Source organism: Schistocerca gregaria, chromosome 6, assembly GCF_023897955.1.
Source record: "Schistocerca gregaria isolate iqSchGreg1 chromosome 6, iqSchGreg1.2, whole genome shotgun sequence".
NCBI lineage: Eukaryota > Metazoa > Arthropoda > Insecta > Orthoptera > Acrididae > Schistocerca > Schistocerca gregaria.
This window is the reverse complement of record NC_064925.1, coordinates 385,838,278-385,865,290: the sequence shown is the minus strand read 5'-3', so window position 1 is coordinate 385,865,290 and position 27,013 is coordinate 385,838,278. Positions and strand designations below refer to the sequence as shown.

Sequence of the window (27,013 nt, the reverse complement as noted above, 5' to 3'; positions counted from 1 at the left end):
CGTAAAACTTTTGTTACCCCCAGAAGCCATTAGACAGGCAGACTGTATCTAATATTGGGTTCCGGATTCGGGAAAGTCGCTTAATAATATTCACGATGCAACTCAGTCAAAGGAACACATTTTCGAAACCATGTAATTGCCTTCCACTGGAAAGTATAAGTTTGAAATTTGGGTCAAAGGTGCATATAACTTTCCTCTGTGATAGAGAAAACGCGTAGTGCACTGAGGCGACTCCCTCGGGATTGACGACGTTTCAAACCGTAAACTGTTGACATATGCGGAGAGAAGACCAAAGCTCAGAAGTTCATGTGACATGTAAGATGAGTCAGTTATACCAAATTGGCACAAAATTTCACCATAATTCTGCCCAGTGGTGCTTTGGACGTGTTACTTGATGAGAAGGTCGTCATACCCCTCTTACACTCAATTCACCCCTCTTTTGACACCTCTGTGACAGAGGATAGAATGGCGGCACCCAGAGCAGAAATCACGCAGTTTTTGTTATGGACGGCCGAGGGAAAGATTTCACAGACATCGCGGCTCAGAATAGACACGAAACGGCCTAAGGCGGTGACATGAAGGGTGTCGATGAAACCATCACTGTTTTTGGCCTTTGATTCCCGCACATTTCGTGGTCGAAAACGACGGTTCTCAGTACTATGAGTAACAGGACGATGTCCTTGACAAACGTTGATGACCTCGAACGCTACAACCTTTCTCTAAGGAGATTGTGAGTCTGCAACCATTCGAATTCAGTGAGACCAGAATTTTTGGTCTCGTATACAGGCTGGAATCTTTTATTTAGACTAAATATCAACGTGATTCAGAGCAACAAAGAGTGCTACCGATTTTTCAGTCCTCTTGTTGCTAGGCCCACTGTGACGTGATTGCGGAGGTGTGCGACAATGACACATATGTCAATAAATCGGCAAAGACCCTCTAACGGTTGGCAAACACCATCGGTGGAAGCCAACGTTTACTGGGAATTTTGAAGAAATGCTAAGTAGCCCTCGACACCTGCAGGCAGGAATAGGCTACAGAGGGGTGGCTAATGGTCGTACGCATGCAGGCGCCTCAGGCTACTTTGCAGGATTTCTCGGTAAAGGTACATTTTTAAAATTCTCATTAAAAGTGGGGCAGATGCTACTGAAGGTATTGCCAAACTGGGGGCCTTAGAGGAACCCACTGTCGCCGTATTCATGCGTATGTCGCCCCTCTCCATGATCGCCACAGGATGGCCTGAAACAAGAATATTGAAAAAGCATGAGCATCCTTTGCTGCTTTCGATCATGTTCAAATTACGTCGAATAGTTCTAAACGGTTCATAGTGGTTTCAGCCTGTACACAAGGGCAAAAATGGCAGTCGTGGTGCCCTCCAAAGGGATGCAATCATGCTGAATGGGGATGCCACTCTACAGTGTCCTTAGAGACGGGTTGAAACTCCCGGGGCTATCAGAAGCGTCAAAGATTATCAAGACCGTCGTCCTGTTGTTCATCGCATTGACAACGGTCGCTTTCGACCGCAAAACGTGCGGGAATCAACACCCCAAGGAAAGGGTCAGTTTCATTGGCGACCTTTCACGACACCGCCTGAAGCCTCTTCCTGTCGGTTCTGAGTGGCAGTCTGAAATGCTTTCCTCAGCCACCCACAAGAAAACCACGTGATTCCATAACTGGGTGTCGCAGTTCTAATCTCCATCACAGCGCCTCGGAAGATGGGATGAAATGAGTTTAATCTCCTCAGTCCTGGTGTTGAAATTTTTTCCCCGATCTCTATCATGTTGGCAACACTGAAATGTGTTTTTGAAGGGACTGCAGAGCTGGCAGCACCTCATGCAACTGCAGTTCATCATCGTTCTGTTGAACTACATTGTCCCCAGGCATAATAGAAAATGACTGACAGAAGGAAGCGTGTTTTCAGAGGAAAGGCTCTTTGTAAGTATTTTATTACTACTTTATTCTATTTTAATCAATATAATTTGTATGGGATAATATAAATGAATAGTCAGAGAATCACTATTTAAAATTATATCTTAATAGTTTTACAATTGTCTTTGAAAAACGTATTGAAATTCGAGTTTACCCTGTAGAGGACAGCAGGACTTAGTGTAACGTGATTTGTCAACAAAATATATTTTTTCCTTTTTTTACAAAAATAATATTTTAATTGTTCATTTTATAATCTGTGATGAATATAAGATTAATATTAATAATGTTTCAGGAAATTGTCATCTACAGGTGAACAAGTTTATAATTTTTAGGCCTAATTTCGAATTTTTTCTCGGATTCAGAGACATTTGAAAATTTTGCAAACGAATAATTATTATTTAATGAAGTTGTTAGTGAATTGGAGCTCTATGATGATGCTGCTGCTGATGCTGTTGCTGACATGTGTACAGATCCAGATTACAATGTTAGTAATGAGCAGGAATTAGATATAGCTAATGAAGATGAAGACAAAGCTGAAGACAGGAACTATAGCAGATCCGAAAGAATTTTCTGTAGTCCATCTACCACCGACAGTCTGTTTTGGAAGAAGACTCTGGATATTTTCCCCTTACCACCTGCACCTGAACATGAGGGAAAAGCGGTAGTTATTGTCAACTTGCCATCTCATGACTATGGGACTAAGTATTTGCTAGAAAATATTATTTGTACCCTTACCGAATATACAAACGGAAGGTATCTTAAAAATACTAGGAGAGAGCTGAAATGAACTGTAGATGAAATGAAAAGATTTATCTATGCAACAGTGATGATGTTACACTTTTGGTATCCTAGGATTAGGTTGTAATAGGCCAAAAAGACTAGGGTGGACGATATTGCTAAAAAAATTGCCTTGACAGATATTTTACAATTAAAAAACATCTGAAACTTGTTGGGGATGATGAAGTGTCCCTCGAAGTAAAACAAAAAAAAATTTGGAAAATACAACCTATTCTTGGAAGTGTACAGAATGGTTGCAGATGGAACTAACGTTTCTGTTGATGAACAGATGATCCCATTTTGGGGTCATAGTCCAACAAGACAAGTCATAAAAGCGAAACCTAACCCTTGTGGACTAGATAATTTTGTACTGGGTGCAACTGATGGCCATCCTTTAGATTTCTTCTTTTACCAATGGAAAAGTGATCCTATAGTGACAGACACTCAATATGAAAATTTGAATGTAGGTGTAAAAGCTGTTATAAAACTGACAGCCATTCTTCCTCCTGGAGTGACCATACACATGGACCGTTACTTCACATCTGAGTCGCTTTTAGATAATTTGCGCGTAGAAGTTGAGCGTCAAGCTACTGGAACATTACAGAACTAAAGAATTCCAAAAGCTTCCAAACTATCATTGAATAAGGATATGAAGAAAAAAGGTAGATGATCCATTGATCAATCAGTGAGAAGTGATGGCAAAGTTTGTGTAGTAAAGTGGTAAGCCAATCGCCCTGTTGTCTTCATGTCCAGTAGAGAAAGAGTAAATCTAATTGATAAATGTCGCCGCTAATGCAGGAAAGAAAAAAAGTACATTCAAGTTGTAAGCACCTATAATTCAAATATGGGATTTGATGCATTGTAAATGGTTTTTGAAAGCCTGCGACTGTGAAAACAATATGTTTGTTTATAAAAAAATCTTCTGGTACCAGTAACAATTTTTCTTTATTTACTACTACATTTATAAAGAAAAATTGTGACTGGTGGCAGAAGATTCATTTATAAACGAACCTATTCTTATTGAATTGGGATCAGGTATAATAGAAGAAGTTCCTCAACTAAGAAGTGGACTGTAAGGGTGACTATGCACTTCATTGACTTCGCTATTTGTGCTTCATGGCTAGAATAACGACGTGATCAAGCTGTCTTGGTTACGTTGAAGAATGATGTTGTAGACTGACTCCAGTTCAGAGAAAAGGATGAGGAATTTCTCTGGCATACACGTGAACCTGAAGTGACATCTGATGATGATCCTGACTTCGAAAATTCAGCACCAAAGTATTTAAAATTTAGAGCTGATCACTCTCCTGATGGCCTTCTAACCAAAAATATTCTACATCTACAAGAATTTCCTCAATCGGTTACCAAAAAACCGCTTTCGATTTCCAAGGTGTTCAGCTAATAAGGCACGCATAAGATGTCCCATCAAGTTTTCCTCTGCCTGCAAGATGCACGCAACTGCTTCAAGCTTTATCATGAGCTGTGAAGATTAAATGAATTAAATGTGTCATCAGAAATAAATTATTATGGTAGACCTACTGTATTTCGAATTTTTTTGTAATCTACTTCCCTTTAGTTCAGTAGATATACCCAGGTACAACAATAAAATGTATTTTCTAGTGATTTAAATAAATAATGCATCGATGAAACTTAAAATAATGTTCTTAACGAAATATGATTAGAGGAACTTCACTACACCTTGAGACCTAACGTCCACTGTGGGGGACATCCCTTTGTAGGACTAGGAGCAATGAATGATTTTTTAAACATTTTTCTTGTGTTTCTAGTATTGCTAATAAGCAAATTATCGAAGAAAATATAAAAAAAAAATAACTAAAAATTTGCTCAGGACTGAGGAGTGGAAATGGGGATGTGACACGCCCACGGTGGCATTGAGTGGAAATGTGACGAAACTTGGTGCCAATGCGACATCATTAATCCACTACACACGTCACTTGAAGCTCTGGGCTTTGTTTCGTTGCTGTTTGAGGAATTGTCGAGCCCGAGATGGCGTCTCAGGTCGCAAATCCTTAGCATCATTACAGAGGAAGATTATAGGAATATTTGAGGCAAATTTCAAAGTTGCAGGTTGCAACTGGAGAAAATTACGGGTTTCGAAAAAGTGGTCCTCGAATTGTGTTGTGCAGGGTAGCTTACGTGCAGAGCTATTTCAACAGTAGCAAATGTTAAATATTGTACAGTTCACACGCTTTTCAGTACCTCATTCAGTTACATTAAATGGATTACTACGCAATACGTTTACACCTACCGCTCTGTTTCTCCCTGTCTCTTTACGCTAGACAATAAATTGGGTCGATAAATTTTGATATCAAAGTTAGCAAACTACGCAGCGGAAACGCAGCACACATACCATAAAATTTTCTTCTTCTTGTGAGTTTCCGGCAAATTTTCTCTGTATTGTCGCTCCAACTAATGTCTGTTGTATTTTCACTAGTCATTTAATTACAGTGATTACGGTAATAAGCAAAATCAAGCCTCTATTCATATTTCTTCCGCGACGTCCAGGAACGTTTAGAGAAGCGACTTCAAACGAGGCTGATTCAGTAGCGTTCTCACTCAGAGTTCTTTTGCATTCTTGTACGTAGCTCTAGGCTCGTTAGCAAGGCAGATGTGATTATATCACAGCACTTGAGCATCTCATTAAACAGTATTTTCTTCGCTTCTCTTCATTCTTCGTTTACTAGTTCAATTAACAATCTAATCTTATTTAAAGCAATGGTGCTCCAGTTTTTAATGTAGTCGGGTACATGGCGAACAACGTTAGTCATAGTGAAAGATGCCTTTCATTTTCCTTCAGCTGTGTTTGACAGGCATTTGGTATGGAAGCGAGATAGGTTCGTCTTACTGTGCCTTGGTGTGACGTTTGAATTAATCGATTTCGTAAACGTGCACTGTATCATACACATCTGATTGTAGATCCCCGAACTACAATGCAATAGTTGTATACTTTCTCGCGTATAATTTATATGTGGAGATGAGAAGTGTGTACCAATTATTTGGATGTAGAAAAAAGTATTGTGGTAATTTTATGACATCTGCCATAAATTTGTTCTTTTAGTGCTATTGACAAGGGATTTCAGGTCGATTCCATATTTCTGGATTTTCAGAAGGCTTTTGACACTGTACCAAACAAGCGGCTTATAGTTAAATTGTGTGCTTATGGAATATCATCACAGTTATGTGGCTGGATTTCTGATTTCCTGTCAGAGAGGTCACATTTCGTAGTAACTGGTGGAAAGTTATTGGGTAGAACAGAAGTGTTTTCTGGCGTTTCTCAAGGTAGTGTTATAGGCCCTTTGCTTTTCCATATCTATATAAACGATTTAGGAGACAATCTGAGCAACTGTCGTAGGTTGTTTACAGATGACGCTATCATTTATCGACTAATAAAGTCATAAGAAGATCAAAACGAACTGTAACACTATGTAGGAAAAATATCTGAATGGTGCGAAAATTGGCAGTTGACCCTAAATAACGAAAAGTGTGAGGTCATCCACATGAGCGCTAAAAGGAATTCGTTAAACTTCGGTTACACGATAGATCAGTATAATCTAATAGCCATAAATTCAAGTAAATACCTAGGTATTACAACTAAGAACAACTTAAATTGGTAGGAGCCCTTAGAAAATGTTGTGGGGGAAGGCTAACCAAAGACTGCGTTTTACTGGCAGGATACTTAGAAAATGTGACAGATCTACTAAGGACACTGCCTACACTACGCTTGTCCGTCCTCTTTTAGAATACTGCTGCGGGGTGTGGAATCCTTACCACATAGAACTGACGGAGTACATCGAAAAACCAAGGTCAGTACGTTTTGTATTGTCAGGAAATATGGGAGAGAGTGTCACTGAAATGATACAGGATTCGGGCTGGACGTTATTAAAGAAAGGCGTTTTTCTCACGAAATTCCAATCACCAACTTTCTCCTCCGAATGCGAAAATATTTTGTTGACACCGGACTACATAGAGAGGAACGATCACCACGATAAAATGAGCGACGTGAGAGCTTGCACCGAAAGATATACATGTTCGTTCTTTCGGCGAGCTATACTAGATTGGAATAATAAGGAATTGTGAAGGTGGTACGATGAACCATCTGCCAGGTACTTAAACGTGCAGAGTGTCCATGTAGATGTATATTGAAATCATTTGTCTGCAATTTCCCATTACCCTTCTCGTTTCTTCCTTGAACTTCGACACATATTGTTGATCTGGGAGCAAACATATACTACGATAAAGTTTCACTTTGAAAATTTCATTAATAATTGCACTATGGACACAGTTTTCATATTAAACGGATTTTAACATTCAATACATGGTTTGTTAGGAGTATAAGTCCAAATATTGTAATCATTGGTAGTTTAATATGTACTCACTTCAACATCTTACTTGTTTTTATTCTGCATGTAACAGTCTTGCCCACTAGCATAGATACATTTTCTTAATTTGAAATCTGCTGGATATTACAGCAATATGAACAATTAATTGTGAATGTGGAACATTATTTGAGTTACATACCCTTGATAATGAAGAAACTGAATGCCTGCATTTTTAAAAGTTCAAAACAGTTGATAGGCATTACTATAGCTTTAACTTAAACTTTAATTAGTGTCCATGAATTCTGCATTTAGTATTGCTTCATCCAAATTATCTGTGAATAGTAGTCTGACACTATTGCACTGAATAGATGTTCGCTATTCATCTTTTCCGTTCAGTCGATGGCACATTGCATATTGCAGTTCTGAAGCGTATGACTTCATCGAAGTTTCTGTATCTTATAACAGCTACCTTAATTACTGTGAATCTGGGACACTATGCTAATTTCAGCTATGCTACAACAGTGTTTCCAGTAACGCTCTCATTCGTAGTTATGTTTTTGGTGTTGTGTATACGTATTGTGACGAGCCTGGAAAGCTCACCTGCACATCTTTAATTTGGTTTGTTTTGCTTTTTAATCCGATCTAATAACAAATTTTTTATTAGATATTGAAGGGTGTTTTGAAATCTTAGTTCAATGCAAATAATTTTTCTTTGATAAACATGGATTTTCATGCTTTTGCACAGCCCAGAAAAAGAAAGCCAGAAGAAAGTCAAATGTTTGTGGAGAAAACCACACTTCCGGACCCAACTCTTTTACTATAGTATTAAAAAGAAGTCAGAATTATCCCTAAATTGATTTGTCAACACTGTTGCTAACTCCCATTCCTGCTTCTCGGGTGTAACAACCACGGTGCTGCCACCACGAGCAAATATTCATTTCTCTTTGCCTGGCAATACTTATATTACTTGTGCTACGGACCAGGGTTTAGCCTATGACAAATGTACTGTTATAGGCTGATTGTGGTTCACTTGCAGTGCTGTTGCAATAGACAAACCTATGTTAATACCGACAGAAAAGTGATAGTGTTGTAACACACGATATGTACCCATGCGCAAAGCCTCGCACATGACCTAACAGCCAGGAAGGTGCGCGCGGCAGCCACCGCTAAACGAAAAGGGTGAGTGTGGGCGAACGCTGATTAATTTATGCGTCGATCGACGCCGAGCCACGCAACAGCTAAATAACCTGCGACGCCTGGCGGCTACGGTCAACGACACATTATCGATGGCGAGCGCATCGAAATTCACTGAACCCGCAGGCCTCTGCACGCTGCACAGGTCTCCGCCCTTCGCTAATCCGCTTCCTGCTTCTGACAGCATTTTTTTTTTTTGGTACACCAAGTGCATACGAAGTAGGATAGGGGAAATATTTGATACTTTGTGCCAATGAATATCAGTCAAACGAAAAGTTTATATCCGGTTGCTAGCAATTTGCAAACATTCACAGCAATCGCCTGACGATGTGACGACGATATGCTGTGTACACTATCTGATCAAATTTAGCTGCACTTTTATAGGTGGACGTTAACAAGGCATGTGTCCATCTTTCGCTTTTATAACGGCTTCAGGAAGCGAAATCTATTCTTTTTCGTGAGACAAAACCGAAGAAGGTAGTGATATTTGACGCTGGGATCCGGAGAGTACTCAGCGTTCTAACTCATCCCTAAAAGTGTTCCATTTGGTTCAGTTCGGGACTTTGGACAGTCCAATCCATTTCAGGAACGTTACTGTATGCAATCCAGGCTTCACAGGTGCTCCTTTCTGACAGGGTGCATCGTGATAGTGATACAAACAATCGGCAGCTCCTATACTGCTCACGGTACACAATCCCGTAAAAATCTGTTCATATCCTACCGCTTTTTAAGTTTCGATAAATATCACGATGATCTCTACATTAGCAAAAGATTCCGAACTAGCTCCCCATTCGGATCTCTGGGAGGGCTCTACCAAGGGGAGGGGACCACGAGAAAAAGACTGAATATTCAAAGAAAAGGTAACTTTCTGGAGTCAGAGCGTAGAATGTCAGAGGTTTGAACGTGGTAGGTAAGCTATAATGTCTGAAAACGGAAATGCTAATGGTCAATCTAGATATAGTGGGAGTCAGTGAAGTGAAATGGAAAGAATACAGAGATTTCTGGTCAGATGGGTGTAGGGTAATATCAATAGTAGCACAAAATGGTGTAACGGGAGTAGGAATGGTCACGAATAGGAAGGCAGCGAAAGAGTGAGTTACAGTGAACAATTCAGTGATCTCATTCTCATCAGAATCGACGGCAAACCAACACGGACCACCATAATTCAGGTATGCCGACGTCACAAGCAGAAGATGAAAAGAGAGAGAGAGAGAGAGAGAGAGAGAGAGAGAGAGAGAGAGAGAGAGAGAGAGAGAAAGTATATCAAAATATTGAAAGGGTAAGTCACTACGTAAAGGCAGATGAACTAATAGTCATGGGGCAGTGGAATGCGGTTGTGGCGGAAAGAGCAGAAGAGCGCATTACGGGAGAATATGAGCTTGGGACAAGGAATGGAGAGGAGGGAGACTGATTGAGTCCTGCAATAAATGGTGAATATTCTGACAAGAATAACGAGAGGAGGCTGAAAATGCCGGGGAATTCGGGAAGATTTCACGTACATTACGTTACGGTCAGGCAGAGAATTCCAAACCAGATACTGGGTTGTTGGGCGTACCCTGGAGCAGATACGGACTCGGATCGCAGTAGGCTGGTTTAAGGAACTAGCCAGGAAGAATCAATGAGCAAAGAAGTGCGATACAGACGTTCTAAGGAATGAAGAGTCCCGCTTGAAGTTCTCTGAGGTTACAAATACTGCGATAACGAATAGCTCAGTAGATAGTTGTGTTAAAGACAAGTGGAAGGACGGTCTCAAAGTTGGAAAAAAATGGGTACAAAGAAGGTAACTGCGAAGAAGCAATGGGTAAAAGTATAAATACTTCATTTGTTCAATGAAAGAAGGAAGTACAAAAATGTTCAGGAAAGTTCAGGAATACAGAGATGTACGAGGGTCAGTCAAAAAGTAATGCCTCCTTTTTTTTTTTCTACGTTTAATTGTCAGGAAATTTAAATGCAATTACATAGGTTGAAAACCACAACATTGAGGATCATTTTGTCATTTTTCAATGTAATCTCCGCCCATCTCTACAGTTTTGGTCCATCTTTGAACAAGGGCATGTATCCCAGCACGGTAAAAATCACAGCTCTGCTTCCTAAGCCATTGACGCACGGATGTTTTGACGGCCTCCTCATCTTCAAAATGAATCCCACGATGAGCTTCTTTTAGTGGCCCGAACAGATGGAAGTCTGATGGTGCCAGGTCAGGGCTGTATGGGGGATGAGGCAAAACTTCCCATCCAATTTTGACAATCTCGTCAGAGGTGTGACGACTGGTGTGTGGTCTTGCATTGTCATGCAAAAGAAGAACATCTGCCATTGATTTTGTTGGGCGAACTCGCTGAAGACGTGCTTTAAGTTTTTTGAGGGTTGTGACGTATTGAACAGAATTTATTGTGCATCCCTGCTCCAAAAAATCAACCAGAATCACACCCTCTGTATCCCAGAAAACTGTTGCCATAACTTTCCCTGCCGATCGCACAGTTTTGAATTTTTTCTTCCTCGGCGAGCTTGTGTGACGCCACTCCATTGACTGCCTCTTTGATTCGGGTTCAAAAAAATTCACCCATGTTTCGTCCCCGGTCACAGTTTTTTTCAGAAACTCATCTCCCTCCAAACGGAAGCGCTGCAAGTGTTGGGAGGCTATTGTTTTCCTTGCCTCTTTATTCTGATCGGTTAACATTCTTGGAACCCACCGTGCACAAACTTTTGAGTACCCCAATTGTTTAATAATCGTGATCACACTGCCTTTACTAAGAGAAATAATGCGACACACTTCATCTGCAGTCACCCGACGGTCACCACGAATGATGTCATCAACTTGCTGAATGTTGTGTGGAGTCACTGCACTCACCGGCCTGCCGCTCCGCTTTTCGTCAGTCAACGGTGTTTGCCCTTCAGCTTCCTTACAACGACGAACCCATCGTCTAACAGTGCTGACATCCACTGTCACAACACCATACACCTTCTTCAGTCTTTCATGAATGCGTATGGGCGTTTCACCTTCTGCATTCAAGAATTCAATCACACAACACTGTCTCAAACGAACATCGATGTCGGCCATCTTACAAACTTCTGCTGTGCTGCCACCTGTTGACACAGAAAGTTACTACTGCAGTGGATTGCAGAAGAAGGTTTGAGGAATGGCGCCAAATTCAAATTTTTCACTTAACTTAATTTTTTTAAGTAGAAAAAAATGGGAAGCATTACTTTTTGACCGACCCTCGTATTTATTGAACTGGTCACCTAGATACGATGGAGAGGCTTTGTCCCCACCGTAGCCCTCAGTGGCTCACAACTCCACAACAGGCTACAGCAGTCCTTGCCCCACCGTCGCCCCAGACCGAACCCACGGTTACTGTCCTGTTCGGCCCACAGTGGACCGCCCCCTCCCTCCCCCCCCCCCCCCCCGCATAATGCCTCCATCGTCGTCCTCTTCCCATACCACACCTCTATTTCCCTTCTCTCTCGCAACGTAACTTTTCCTTTCAAATCTTTAGATCCCAGTACTAGTTATCTCTCTCCCCCTGTCTCTCAGAATCACGCTTGTCTCATCGTCACATCTTACCAGTCCTCATTCCTCATTGCCACCACTCTCCATTCTCCTTTGTACCCACCCCTCTTTTCCTAACAACCTACCATCTCGGGTTCTTTCCCAGTTTTCGTGAAAGTGTATGGTGATTTGCTTTTAATCGTCAGTGTATCTCCGGTCCTATTCAGTGTTTAGTGTTCTTCAAATGTTCTCAAGTGATCTTAACTGTGCTGGCTGTTGACATTTTTATCAGCAGTTTCGAACAATTCTTAAACACAGTATTATATTACCTATATTATGCCATTAACTTCGCCTTTTAAAATAATGTTAATGCGTCTCCATTACAGACAAGTTCAATTGTCTGATGAGAGGGGTTGGTTGCACTGTTGCCAGCCCACCCATCCACATGGGATGAGTGGGGGGGGGGGGGGGGGAGGTGTGAAAGAAGAATGAAGCAAATATAAATAACAACTTCAAACGACTTTCTCAAAATTTTTCTTTGGTCTTTCCCCATTTATTCTTCTGACTATTTTCTATCTACTTAATGCCTTATTGTAGGCTTCTTTCACTTATACGTACTAGATTGTCTTAACATTTTTTATGTGGTTGTATTGTATCATTTATGTTACGTATTTGCAACTCTTCTCCAATCTCTTTATTTATAAATTAGTCTCGTTTAGATCATCCTTTAACAGATCTAAGAACGCTACCTCCAAATCTTTAGTTCCAACTATTACACAGTAGGGCTCAGCTGTCGCTACCAAAATGGTTCAAATGGCCCTGAGCACAATGGAACTTAACATCTGAGGTCATCAGTCCCCTAGAACTTAGAACTATTTATGCCTAGCTAACCTAAGGTCAACACATACATCCATGCCCGAGGCAGGATGCGAACTTGCGACCATAGCGGTTGTGCGGTTCCAGAAGCGCCTAGAACCGCTTGGCCACAACGGACGGCTGCTGCCGCTGCCGCTGAGCTTTATGCAGCCTGCAACGCCTACAAATACAATTCACAAGAGTTTCAAATTCTCTCGCCTGCTACATGCAAACGATTAGTGCTAAAGAAAAAATGAATAGGACCCTTTTTGACGAAAATTTAATGTAGTTAAATTTTGTGCCTGGATATGTTTTCACTGTAGCCCACGTTTTTAGTTGTTCAAGAAAGACCGATCTGAAGCTCACTTTTGTGCGTTTTATTTGACAATCCTAAAACAACAGCAAACTACATTAACTTGAGTTATCATCAGTTGCTGACTGTTAGACTGTTACCAGTCACAGAATGCTGGCTTCTGTTTTGAGTGGACTAGAGATGGGAATCTTCCTACACGTCATTCAGGGGGCCTGAAGATGGCGTAATGTAGCGCCGAAACTGGTTGCTCAAATGAAGTAAAAATTGAAAATTTTAATCGCTGAAAGGTGTTTTGAGCCGGTCGCGGTGACAGAGCGGTTCTAGGCGCTTTAGTCCGGAAGCACGCTACTGGTACTTTCGCAGGTACGAATCCTGCCTCGGGCATGGATGCGTGTGATGTCCTTAGGTTAGTAAGGTTTAAGTAGTTCTATGTTCTAGGGGACTGATGACCTCAGATGTTAAGTCCCATAGTGCTCAGAGCCATCTGAACCAGTTTTTTGAAAGGTGTTTTGAGTCGAGATTCTGGAGAAAGTAGAAGCCCGACACAAGAAGTTGGAGGAAATGTCAAACTTATCCAGAGACCTTGGTGGTTGCCACTCTCGTTTCTCAAGAAGGTAATCCCTTAAGGGGATTACTTTTTTCCTACAGTTAGGCTATAATTTTCATCGAAGATTTTGTGTTCACAGGAGCCACCTCTGCAGATCACCTATGGGTGAAACTGGCTGTCAGTTGCAGACGTCCCTACAGCCGGCTGCAATAAGGGACTTCCTGTTCCATATTAATCAGTATAGGCCACATAGAAAAGCAAGCATGCTGTTTTTGCCAGATAGGTTACAGGGCAAGCGCAAAGGGAAGTTCAGCGTTTTCCAAGCTACGCTTCTCTATCGCTTGGGTGTATGTTTGTAATATTCTGCTGCAGGCGATGCGAGCACAAGCAGAGGAAGGTGCCCAGGTAGCTACAGAACAACAGAACTTAATTGCCAATACAGAAAATAAACATTAATGTTAGTATCTGTAAGAGCTTACAAGTAAGCCAACGTAAAGATCTTCCTAATCTGATGAACGTCTCAAGCTAACGCGATAACAGTTCTTGAATGTACAAGCTGAGTACGCTGTCAATCACTGTGGCAGGCAGTCTCTCTATACGCGAGACAAGCAACGTCCCTGGTTTCACTGGCTAGCGCTGCGCTCTGACGAGTAGAGTGGCTACATTTCTGCTGTCGAGTCGGGACGTGGAGGTCGAGACTGAAATCACACTCACTGGCGATCTGGTGGGAGGTGTCATGTAAAGGCCGCTCACAAGTACTCCGACGGCCGTCGCAGGAGCGACGGGGATGCCGTTCAGTTTCAGGCGCTTTGACGCCGCCAACCCGCAGACCTCTGCTGTGAGGCCTGTGGCTGGATCGTAAGAAGCTATCCATGTGCTACAGTCCCCTTCAAAGGAGATGCAGAGTTATATCACTGAATAGACGGCAGCGAAGGATACTGCAATATGTATTTGTTTACATTTGGTATAGCAGTGTAGATCTATGTGGCAGTTCTTCTCCTGACACCAAGACAATGATTTGTGGCACCTTTACCTCGTTACCATTCAATCACGTTCCACACATATGATATCATTGCAGACCTCTTCGAAGGCTGTTTACGATTCCACTCCAAAAAACAAAGGTCATGTTACAATTCAGCACCTATACAAGTAAAAATTTCACTGTTATGGTCATTTGTCAGCTACAATCTCAAATTAGAACTGCCCAAAAAATATTTCCACCACGAGAGACTGACAGACAATTATTACTTAACGACGCAGCAAATGCTGTAGATAAAAACAACTGACGCTGATTTAGAACTGTTCTCGATTAACTAGACTGCGAGATATGCGCAGCAGTTCAGCCTGAGATTACTTGCAATACCGATTTCATTATTCCGTTATATCTCTTCAAATGCGTCAGGATTATTTGAGCCCTTCGATCTGCTCTACAGTTAAAAATCGCAGGTAAAGAGTTTAGGCGATAGAGGTGGCTAGGAGAGTGCACTGCCTCTGTTGACAGTCTCTTCTCTCCAAACACTTGAACTCGTGGAAGAGGCTGATAAGGCATTTTGTGCTGTTGCTCTGTATTGCTCAAAATATCCTCACAATCTTACATCTTCTGTGAGTTGATCCACATACATGTTGAACTGATAGTGGACAGAATATTTAGCACTAACAGTTTGGTGGAAGAACTATGTTATGATGCAGACATCAGATGTAGTGCACCAAACACCAGTCTTGAGATTATCCACCAGCTCTTTGAAGTACTGGTTTGGATGTTCTGATGCACAATGTCGCATATTCTGTGAGTTCATATACGCTGACAGGCTGAATCAGGTTTCATATACAGAACTGGAAAACTGAAGAACCAAAATACTGATTTCACTTCGCTCAGAAACCAGTGGCAGAACTCAATACGCGACAGTTCGTCTGGATGCCTTAATCCACGCACAACAGTAAATTTTTAAGTATACAGACGCACGTACTTTCTGATAATGCTTCGACACGACAATCTCATAATTACACAATTTTAACTAATTTTTATACAGCAAGCAGTCTTTCATTAGGAACATGACATGATATTAAACAGCCAAAGGATGCTAATTTCCTTAACATATACGCTGGTGCCCAGACCCCAGGTTAACAGTACAAGCGTCCCCTATGAGCTGCACAGTCATTGCGTCGGTTGTCGCCGAGTCAAATTTGAGTGTTTCATACAACTATCACAAACATTTTCCGAGAAAATACATTAAATACACTGTATACACCAAAGTGCAATTAATCTCGCAATAAGAACAATTGTATTTTCTGTTATGGAATTATCTAGGTTTAAAGTTTAAAGGTTCATTCTAAAAGATCGAGCGTCAAAGTATGCTTGATCTGGTAATATTTGCAATCAGTTTTGGTGTTGTCATTGAATTATTAACTCGAGGTATTAAGTTTAAAGTATCGTTCCGAGCCGTCACTCATTCACCCAGGTACGCTCCATTTCGACATAAATTCCATGAATTTTAAATGCAGAGCGTCTACCTCGTTTCCCACACAGTTGTGGCCCATTGATAAAAATCCAATTTTTGCAGTAAAGTGCTACTCCATCGTTCCCTGAACAGTCGTTACTAGAGTACTAGTTCACATTTCCATACTAGTCCTGGTATTGACGTCTCGTTTTACACATTGCAGTTTTTAAAGTGGCTCCAGTATAGATTGTGGCATCATCCGAGGACTACGCTGTGAATTAGTCAGAATTGGAATTATTAATGGAATAGTAAATATCTTAATATAAACAGCATAAAATCATAAATATGATTTTCATTTTACTGTAAATATATCCTTACACGTCCCAAACGATCAGGAGCTTTGAGTCTAATCTAAAAATAGCTGCGAAGTATGATTACCTGTAACTTTCCTTCCCTCTCTGGCAATTCTACTGAAGTGTGTACAAATTCTTCACCTATTGCTGCTTGGAAAAATGTAATCATTTAAATTATTCCTGGTTGTTCTAACTACATAAGTGGGGAGAGCCACTTGAAAGACCAGTCAGTTTCCTACGTTCTCCTTCGAAAGGTGTAACCACAGGTCTTTATACTAAATTCCTAAGGTGTGAAAACCGTACCAGAAAGTTAAATGAATTATTTATGTTTACGTTTAAATTAATGTAGCTGCTCGAGAAGTTATTAAAATTCATCTCCACAGTTCAGGTTTCCTTGCTCAACAGTGAAACCTGAATGAAACGCATTTCATTTAAAAGTTGTATAAGTCTGCCATCGGTGGTGTAACTCACAGTTCCGATTTATACGGACGTTACAAGATAACTATTCCACCTCATCAAAAAATAAATAAATAAATATATATATAAATGCTCCTTCTTATCTTGAGACAAGTCAACACATTACGAACAACTTCTTGATAACATGTTGACCCCTTTGGAATCCAATACAACAGCGATTTAGCATGGTATGGATTTCATACACGTTTCGGCTTCTCAGATTATTTTGGTTTATTAGATTCCATGTGAAACAGTATGCTTCATTACATTTCGACGACTTAAAAAATTACATTTGCATTATGAAAGTTTTATTACAGGGCTCTAAAAATGTTGACTGTCATATAATCACTCATTAATGTCACGTCTATAGAGAAACAGCTTCCTAAAAGTGAACTTCCAGCAGACAGATCTGACACATTTATTAAAATACTAACCTCTTTCCACCGTCTTCCCTCGCGTACGAGATCGACACATATATTATGCAGAGCTTTTCTTCCCACTCTTTATTTATACCTCTTACTCCCACGTCTCTCGGGCCACCTAATCCTCCAACCTCTGTCCACATTCCCCTCTCCCTTCTCCATCCACATCAACCTCTCTACTCCCTCTTTGCCTCCCCCTCTGTGTGACCACATCTTCCTCCCCCTACCCCCCATATCTATTCCTCCACCTTTCTCTGTCTATCCACTTCTTACCCTCTCTCTGTCCATATCCTCCACCTACTGCTCTATTTGTCAATCTCATCCTCCTTCACTCTGCCCATCTCCTTTTCCCTCTTTCTATACCCATCTCGCCCTCCTCAGTCTCACGATCAATCTTCACCTCCCCCACCCAGCATGCCTGTTGTGCAGGGCAGTCTACATGTCAGAAGTAGAAAAAGCCCTTTTCTGCTAATATAATTCTATGTGCGCTATCAGGTACTAACACTGACAGTGTTGATTTTGCTATAGCAAGCAATAAGTACACCAAATTGTGATGAAATCCATTCATTTGCTTTGCAGTGGATGCTGGACATACATACATACACTCCTGGAAATTGAAATAAGAACACCGTGAATTCATTGTCGCAGGAAGGGGAAACTTTATTGACATATTCCTGGGGTCAGATACATCACATGATCACACTAAGAGAACCACAGGCACATAGACACAGGCAACAGAGCATGCACAATGTCGGCACTAGTACAGTGTATATCCACCTTTCGCAGCAATACAGGCTGCTATTCTCCCATGGACCCGATCTTAGAGATGCTGGATGTAGTCCTGTGGAACGGCTTGCACATGCCATTTCCACCTGGCGCCTCAGTTGGACCAGCGTTCGTGCTGGACGTGCAGACCGCGTGAGACGACGCTTCATCCAGTCCCAAACATTCTCAATGGGGGACAGATCCGGATATCTTGCTCGCCAGGGTAGTTGACTTACACCTTCTAGAGCACGTTGGGTGGCACGGGATACATGCGGACGTGCATTGTCCTGTTGGAACAGCAAGTTCCCTTGCCGGTCTAGGAATGGTAGAACGATGGGTTCGATGACGGTTTGGATGTACCGTGCACTATTCAGTGTCCCCTCGACGATCACCAGAGGTGTACGGCCAGTGTAGGAGATCGCTCCCCACACCATGATGCCGGGTGTTGGCCCTGTGTGCCTCGGTCGTATGCAGTCCTGATTGTGGCGCTCACCTGCACGGCGCCAAACACGCATTCGACCATCATTGGCACCAAGGCAGAAGCGACTCTCATTGCTGAAGACGACACGTCTCCATTCGTCCCTCCATTCACGCCTGTCGCGACACCACTGGAGGCGGGCTGCGCGATGTTGGGGCGTGAGCTGAAGACGGCCTAACGGTGTGCGGGACCGTAGCCCAGCTTCATGGAGACGGTTGCGAATGGTCCTCGCCGATACCCCAGGAGCAACAGTGTCCCTAATTTGCTGGGAAGTGGCGGTGCGGTCCCCTACGGCACTGCGTAGGATCCTACGGTCTTGGCGTGCATCCGTGCGTCGCTGCGGTCCGGTCCCAGGTCGACGGGCACGTGCACCTTCCGCCGACCACTGGCGACCACATCGATGTACTGTGGAGACCTCACGCCCCACGTGTTGAGCAATTCGGCGGTACGTCCACCTGGCCTCCCGCATTCCCTATATACGCCCTCGCTCAAAGCCCGTCAACTGCACATACGGTTCACGTCCACGCTGTCGCGGCATGGTACCAGTGTTAAAGACTGCGATGGAGCTCCGTATGCCACGGCAAACTGGCTGACACTGACGGCGGCGGTGCACAAATGCTGCGGAGCTAGCGCCATTCGACGGCCAACACCGCGGTTCCTGGTGTGTCCGCTGTGCCGTGCGTGTGATCATTGCTTGTACAGCCCTCTCGCAGTGTCCGGAGCAAGTATGGTGGATCTGACACACCGGTGTCAATGTGTTCTTTTTTCCATTTCCAGGAGTGTACATACATTCTTTGAACCTGGACTGTTATGTAGTGGTTTGATGAGTGTCTTACAGAAAACCAATGTCTATTCCCATCTACAGACTACATCTGCTACAGGGATTCGGGCTTCTGTGAAGATGCGAGCTGTTGTGTAAATAGGACCATCAGAGAAGAAACAACCTCTTTCTCTCCAACTCTCCCCCCACTTGAGGATGTCGAAAGATGGGATCTAAACGTTCGTTTTCTCCAAGATTTTAATTCATTCACGGCGTTAGAGTCAGGAACATTATGTACATCCTAATCTCCTTCTCCCACCTCCTGCTGTCCACACCCTCCTCCTCCTACTCATCTTTTATCTATCTCCTCCTTCTTACCCTTCCCCCACATTTGTCTACCAATCATCTCCTTCAACCTCTACCTGTCCATCACTTCTGCCGTCAACTTTTAAATGTCCACTTCCTCCCCACCTCACTGTGTATGTCCATATGCTCTTCCATCCCACCCCTCCCTCCTCAACCATCTGATTCCGAGCCTTGTTTATTGCTACTGCTAACGAAACCTTGACTGGGAGCTGAAGTCGCTGAAAAACGAATGGGTTAGTCATTTGTGATCATTGGTGTAAGCAGTTATGAGAGACTTTCGCTGCTGCTGGATTTCTGTTGATAATAGCTTCAATGATTGGTTTCACACATTTTTAATCTGCAAATGGGTATAACTGCAAATTTTCGGACCATTCAGGTTGTGTATTATTATTATTATTATTATCATTAGCCAATAAGCCATAAATACAAGTTTCCTGTTTTCCGTTAAAATGGCTACTAGGAAGAAAATAAATACAGTGTTGGATTTACAAGCTTTGTTTAAAACTATATACAGGCTGTAATGTTTATAAGTACATATGTACACACACCAACGTGTTGGTTATTTTGTCTCTTCATTGACCAGTCTTCCCATGAACACGTCACAAACTTTACGATCTGATATTTTCTGCACAGTCGTAACTGCACAATTCAGTAGACTAACCCTGTTAGTGTAGACTAACCATTTTGTGTGTACGTGTCCAACACCATACCTCTTGCCCCTGAGAAAGTAAGCAGTAAAGGTTTTCTCTTGCCACATGTAGTTAGAGGTACTATCCAACTTAAAAAGATATGACTTTTAACAGCCACAGTCATTATTCTGCAAATACGTTAGTTTGTAAACACTATTGAGCCATGTTGGTTCTTTCTATGTTTTTACATCTTTGCCTACTGGTGTGATCTGTCCCTGTATAGTCGGCGGATGATGCTTCAGTCACCTGTTCGAGTCTTAGGTTGCCGTTCCATGGAGCGGTTAGTTGACGATATGGGCAGTCAGTCGGTTACAGAGAAAGAGATGGGCAGAGAGAAGAGGCGCCGGCCAAAGTGGCCGAGCGGTTCTAGGCGCTTCAGTCTGCGGTCGCAGGTTCGAATCCTGCCTCGGGCATGGATGTGTGTGATGTCCTTAGGTTAGTTAGGTTCAAGTAGTCCTAAGTTCTAGGGGACTGATGACCTAAGATGTTAAGTCCCATAGTGCTCAGAGCCACTTTTTCAAGAAGAGGCACATGTGACACACGGCGGGCTGTTCACGGAGCTTATGGGAACACGACTGTGTAAACGGCTGGTGCTCAGTAGAGTTGTCTTGTCCGGTAATACTTGGGCCTAATGTTGACGCAGCCGGTTTACCCTGGACTCAAGGGGTATAGTTGCTGAGTGCTGTTCATTTCCTAGTCCTGACTGTTCTGGCATTTTGGGAGAAGGTTTTCATTAATTAATTAAGATATGTTTTTGGGTGGGGTCCGCCTTTAGCAAAACACTGTTTTGTTTGTTGTCCCAGACATGTTTCACTGCACTTGCAGCATCATCAGTGGTTTTTCTTATTATTATGGCGGACCCCACCAAAAGAACATATCTTATTGTTTAAGCAAACACAGACATACAAGCTTCAACCTCAGGATGATTACTCATTACTTGATTGGCACATCTGCTCCTGTATTGAAGTTGCTCCCGCCTCGCTGGATTGTCTGTATTTCCTCATCACTCTCTCTTAAGTGTTAAATTTTCCTTTGGCGCCTCTGTTTGAAATTATCTGAGTGCCATATTTGATGTCTTTTAAAATTTCTTTTAACTGCAACTTGTTCAGTGTCTGCTTTTCTTGTCATTTGGACCTGAAATTAATTGTGTAATATGTTCTAGGCCACCACGTGTATTAGTAATTAGTGAGGTCGAAATTGAGTCTTATTTGTATTGGAAGTTTTTGCTTCCTTAGCCGATGTAACGACTTTAAAATTGCCTAAACTCGTAGTTAGCAAACGCCAGCGGCCCATCGAATCTTGGCTCATTTGGGTAATTAAGGTCTATTACTCTGATGAAATTTTGCATTCTTCTAAAATATTTATATTTATTGTTCTAAATATAATTACTATTGTAGTTGTTTGAGTGTTATCCCTCAAGATTTGGCTGTTACCTTTTAAGTCACTTAAGTTAATGTGTTGAAGACCCTGTGATTTCTTGGTTATTAAATCGACTTTTGTTGTATTTTATTGTACGGTTAACCGGTTAATCCTTTTAGTAATTGTTATTGTAATATTATTGTTGTTGTACATAAGGTTTGGTGAGGGCTTGTGGTCACGCTCACATTGAGTTTCTTGTCTTGGTCTGAACATTTTCCCATGTTTATGATTATTGCGCATGCACTGTATGTTTGTTTGTCGGCTTTCGGCTTTCCGAGCTGTTCGTAGTGTGTAAAGACGCTGCCCTGGGCTCTTATCTGTTACCCACCGTTTCAATGGGCGCAGCCTGTTCGCGTCAGCGCCGCAACCCGCCTCACAGTAGCATCTGAGACGTAGTGGCATCCTAACTTGCAACGGAATCCCTCATAGTAGTGTTTCTATCTCGTAGCATTCGGGCGTTAATTTAAGCAGAAGTGCCCGTTATTTTGACCCATCTTACTCAGACCTGGGTGGCCGTACCTGTCCGTTCAGTGTTATCCCGCTTTGAAGTTTGGTTTTAACTTAATAGTTTTAATACTTCTTAATTCTCAATTTTTTAAATCGTGTTTCTTTATTTTTCCACGTCAGCTTCTTGATTATAGCCAAGGGGCTTCTCTGAATAATTAAGAGATGTTCCCAAGCTTATTGCACAAAATATTAGTACTTAACGGACCTCAGCTCGTCACATACCACGCTTGTGTAATTTTATGTTGCTACACTTCTTGTAAGTTAGATTCATTATGTCAAGCACGATCTCTGACCAGCTAAATATTGGAATTATAATCTTTAACATCACTGCTGTCTTTGCTTGCCCAGCGCTAAGCTCGTGTTTGAGTTATATTTAATTGTACTACATGCTTGTCAGTCCTTCCTAAATTGGTGCATTTTATTCGTTCAAATGAACTAATTCATCGACAATTGGTTTAATAGAAGAATATTTGTAGTAATTGCCTGAATGATTTGTATTCTGTTAGATTCTTGGTATCTGTGCAATAAAATATTGTTGGACTCTTGTGAACCCGTTTGGTTGTTACCTTATCCTGGAACGTCCACCGACATTTCAATGGTAGCAAAGCATGGTTGTAATCCGCGGATATCTGGGCTAGGACCCGGCGTGCTGTTCAGTACACCATCCTTTACCACCAATAGAAATATATACACTTGCACCTGTTACGTACGGTATAAGGAGAAAGAATATGTATTGGAGAAACAATTTGTCTTACGGCTTAAATGCACTACTACCACAGCCAAAAAGAAAATTAAACCACACATTTTCCCAGCACAGCATAGCGACCATTATCTTTCATGTAGTCGGTTTTAATAGAAAAACTGAACATTGTTGATTAAAAAAATACTACCTAAGTTGGTCTGTATGGTTATTAAGATGTCAATTTAAAATCTGAGGTAAATTGGACAAGAAATTATAGACTTCTGCTACCAATTCCAAAAGAATAGCCTGCCAAACCAAGGCTGTAGTTAATTTATGAGCAGAGGTACAATAACCATCATGCACACAGCCAAACCAATTTCATAGTTTTTACAACAACGGTGCTCATTTCATCATAAAAGCTAATACATCTAGAAGTTGTGTTACATATGACGTCCACTGCAAATAGTAATTAGATATACAGGATGTTTGGAATTTCATGTCACACACTGCTAGAGTTTGTTCAGGGGACCTAGTAGATCGTTTTACATAAGTATCCATATCCGGAAATGTCACCCAACGCTGCTACAGAGCATAAGAGTTATAGGCGCCGGGGCCTGTACAAGTATGTCTACAACGGATTGATTCCGTGATGAAGTTATGGGCTTTCAGGGATGATGAAAACGGATAAATGCATCTGTTTGAGGTAAGGGTCCCTGGTTCGGAAACGAACGAGTCGAAAGTTGCAAGCGAAATTCAGTCTGATACCTCTGACAGTACAATACATGTACTGCTACAGTTGTTGGTATGAATGTATGGTATGTAACTTCCAGAGGTGGTAGCATGGACAAAGAAAAGAAAAAAGACCCTGTAAATATGGCTCTAAAATACATACCTCTGGAGCTGCTAGTATGAAAATCTCCTCTATTGAAGAAGTGCTCATATTATTAGGGTACGAATTTAGAGACCATGTTTATTGAAACTTTCTTTGTTTGGGTCCATCCTACCAACCGTGGCAGCTATCTACTCTACAATTTTAGCAACAACAGTATATGTACATGTATTCCACTGACATAAGAGTCAGAAGGGCTTTCGCTTATAGCTTTCGACTCTACCGTTTCCTGCACCGGGATCCATACCTCAGACAGATACATTTATCCTTCTCCACCATCCCAGAAAAATTTGTAATAACATCACGGTCTCGCCTACTATCGATATAAACCCGTCCAGGCGATAGCATCGTCACATGGCGAGGAAAGACTGCCAGTCAGGCACGTTCACGGTGTATGTGGCATCAGTGGGCGTGCTCTCCGTGTGTAGAATGGCGAATTAGAGGTGTGCTGTAGCGAATGTCTTCAACACGTGGCGAAAACAAGGTGAAACAATTCCAGATATTGTGGGATTGGGCGGCCACGCCCCATTACAGATATCGGACGTCGTAGGCTGGCCACTCTCCTAAGACAGAACACAGCTCCGCGTTGTTGGAAAACTCGTATTGCCTTGCCCGCCCCGCCAGCCGCGCGATTTAACGCGATGCTTCCAGAGCGGCAAGGCGTGCCGGTCCACGGCTCGAAACCACCTGGTGGTTTGGTGTCAAGGTCCGGTGTGCCGGCCAGCCTGTGGCTGGTTTTTAAGGCGGTTTTACATCTACCTAGGCGAATGCGGGCTGGTTCCCCTTATTGTGCCTCAGTTACTCTGCGTCGGCGATTGCTGCACAAACACCGTTTCCACGGACGCATACACCATAATTATTTTACCACACAAACATTTAATGTTACAGTCGTCTGATATGAGACGTTCCCGGCGGGGTCCTCTAGGGGCCGAACCGCACAATAACCCTGAGTTCGGTGTGGGGCGGCTGTGGGGTGGGTGGACTGCTGTGGCCTGTTGAGGGTTTGTGAACCACTGAGGGCTACGGCAGGATAAAGCCTGTCCATCTTTTCTAGGTCCCCAGTCTAATACATACATACATACATACATACATACATACATACATACATGTCCGTGACACTATCTCCCCTATTTATCGATAACACCAAACGTGTTGCCCTTCTTTGAACTTCCTCAATGTACTCCGTTAATCCGATCTGGTAAGGATCGCACACCGTGCAGCAGTATTCCAAAAGAGGAAGGACAAGCGTAGCGTAAACAGCCTGCTCAGTATATCTGTTGCATCTTCTAATTGTTCTACCAATAAACCGTCGTCGTTGATTGCCCTTCACCACAATATTTTTCCTGTGTTATTTCCCATTTAAGTTGTTCATAATTGTAATTATAGGTATTTAGTTCATTTTAGGCCTTTAGATGTGACTGATTTTCCGTGTAACCGTGGTTTAACGAATTCCTGTTAGCACTCCTGTGAATAACCTCACACTTTTTATTACTTATTTTCGATTGTCAATTTTCGCATCATAGAGGCATTTTATCTAAACCGTTTGCCAATTGATTTAGATCTTCTGATTGCCTTAGTAGACATTGAACGACAGCATGCTGCTGAGAATGTCTCCTAAATCGTTTATACTGATAATGAACCACAGAGGGCCTGTAACACTATCTTGGGTAAAGCCAGAAATAATTTCTGTTTTACTCGATGGCTTCCCATTACTTACTACAAAATACTCTGACAGTAAATCACGAATCCAATCTCATAACTGAGACGACATTCCATAAGCACGCAATTTCACTACAAGCCGCTTGTCTGGTACAGTGTTAAAAGCATTCTGGAAGTCTATAAACACAGAATAAATACAGAGTAAATTAAATTGTCAATAGCACTCAATACTTCATGTGAGTAAAGAGCTAGTTGTGTTTTACAACAACGATGTTTTCTAAATCCGTGTTGACTGCGTGTTAATAGACCGCTCTCTTAAAGGAAATTCATAATGTTCAAACAAAATATGTGTTCCAAAATACTGCTGCATGTAATTCCATGGGCCTGTAATTTAGTGGACTGCTTCTATTGCCCTTCTTGAACGTTAGTATTACCTGTGCAACTTTACGGTCTTTGGGTACAGATCTTTTGTCGAGCGAGGGGTTGTAGGATACATAGGGCTTATAAAACAATTACAACGTACATCAGATTTTTCCGGAAAATTATTTTCGTTGAAGGTATTTGATATTCTTATATGGGTACGACGATCCGATTGGTGAAAGGTGGTTATATACGATTTTCGAATGTTTATGTTATGCTGTTATTCGATTTACCCTCCGGATTGGACAAAAGTGCATTTCAGTGGGATTGCTCGGACAGTGGTCGAGGCTATTTGAATAGGTAAATTATGGGCAGATATAGAATTAAATATCGTGGAAGGTTAGCTGAAAACTTCTATTTAATGCTCATTACCGCTAATAATACAATAATACTTACAGTACTAATTTTACATTAACGGAAATAAGCCTTTGTGAAATGTTTCTGTTCTCGTAAATCACCTGCAGTGTCCACAGAAAAACTGCCTACGCCCCCTCGCACCGCAGACTATCATGACACCAGGTAGTAAACTTTGGGCATTGTATCCATTAATGTTTGTCTTCATCTGCAATACGTAACCATTTTCCCTGGAAAAATTGGCATTTAAATTCCATGGCTTCATCTTCATAATTATTTATCTGTCTTCTCGAACAGATCAAAATTAGCTCTCTTACTGGTACCGGTACTTCATTGTCCGCCACCATTAGGTTCAGAAGCTTTCTTTTTAGCTGCTTTTTGCATCAATAGACAACACTCCTCCTTTGCCTTCACTACAGCATTTTTTTCTGGAGCTGTTGTGTTACGTGCTTTTGATACCGCGCTGGAAGTTTTTCTTCAGGCTGTTTCTGTGCAAAGGGAAGGATATCCCGAGTGGAGTCTTCTGGTTTAGGTAGCTATTGACTAATTACCGATTGTTGCACCATTTTATGTGGTTGTTTCCGTGTCTGCTCTTAGGGCTTCAGAAAAAGTAAATCGCCAGTTCTCAATCACAACCGGATTAAATGGGTAGATACCCGTGCAGGAAAATCCACTTACAGAGCTAAGCGAACTGAATCAGCTGACATCCATGCTTCACTGAATATCCAATTACAATGAATTTTGCCCAATTTGGTGTTGGGATTTCTTTGCATCTAATTTGTTGACTTATCACAGTAATGTGTTTTTAGGATTCTCACATCACTTCTGTCCAAGGGCTGTAGCACCTGCTTAGTGTAAACAGAACATTATGATCTCATTCTTTCGGCAGAATTCCAGTGCTGATAGTGAAGAAT

General features: G+C 42.0%; 1 protein-coding gene across 1 annotated transcript in view; it reads right to left on the bottom strand.

The window, feature by feature from the left end:
* Nucleotides 1–27,013, bottom strand: part of LOC126278893 (calbindin-32) — a 1,341,317-nt gene that overhangs the window by 348,814 nt on the left and 965,490 nt on the right. The gene's annotated exons all lie outside the window — the stretch shown is intronic.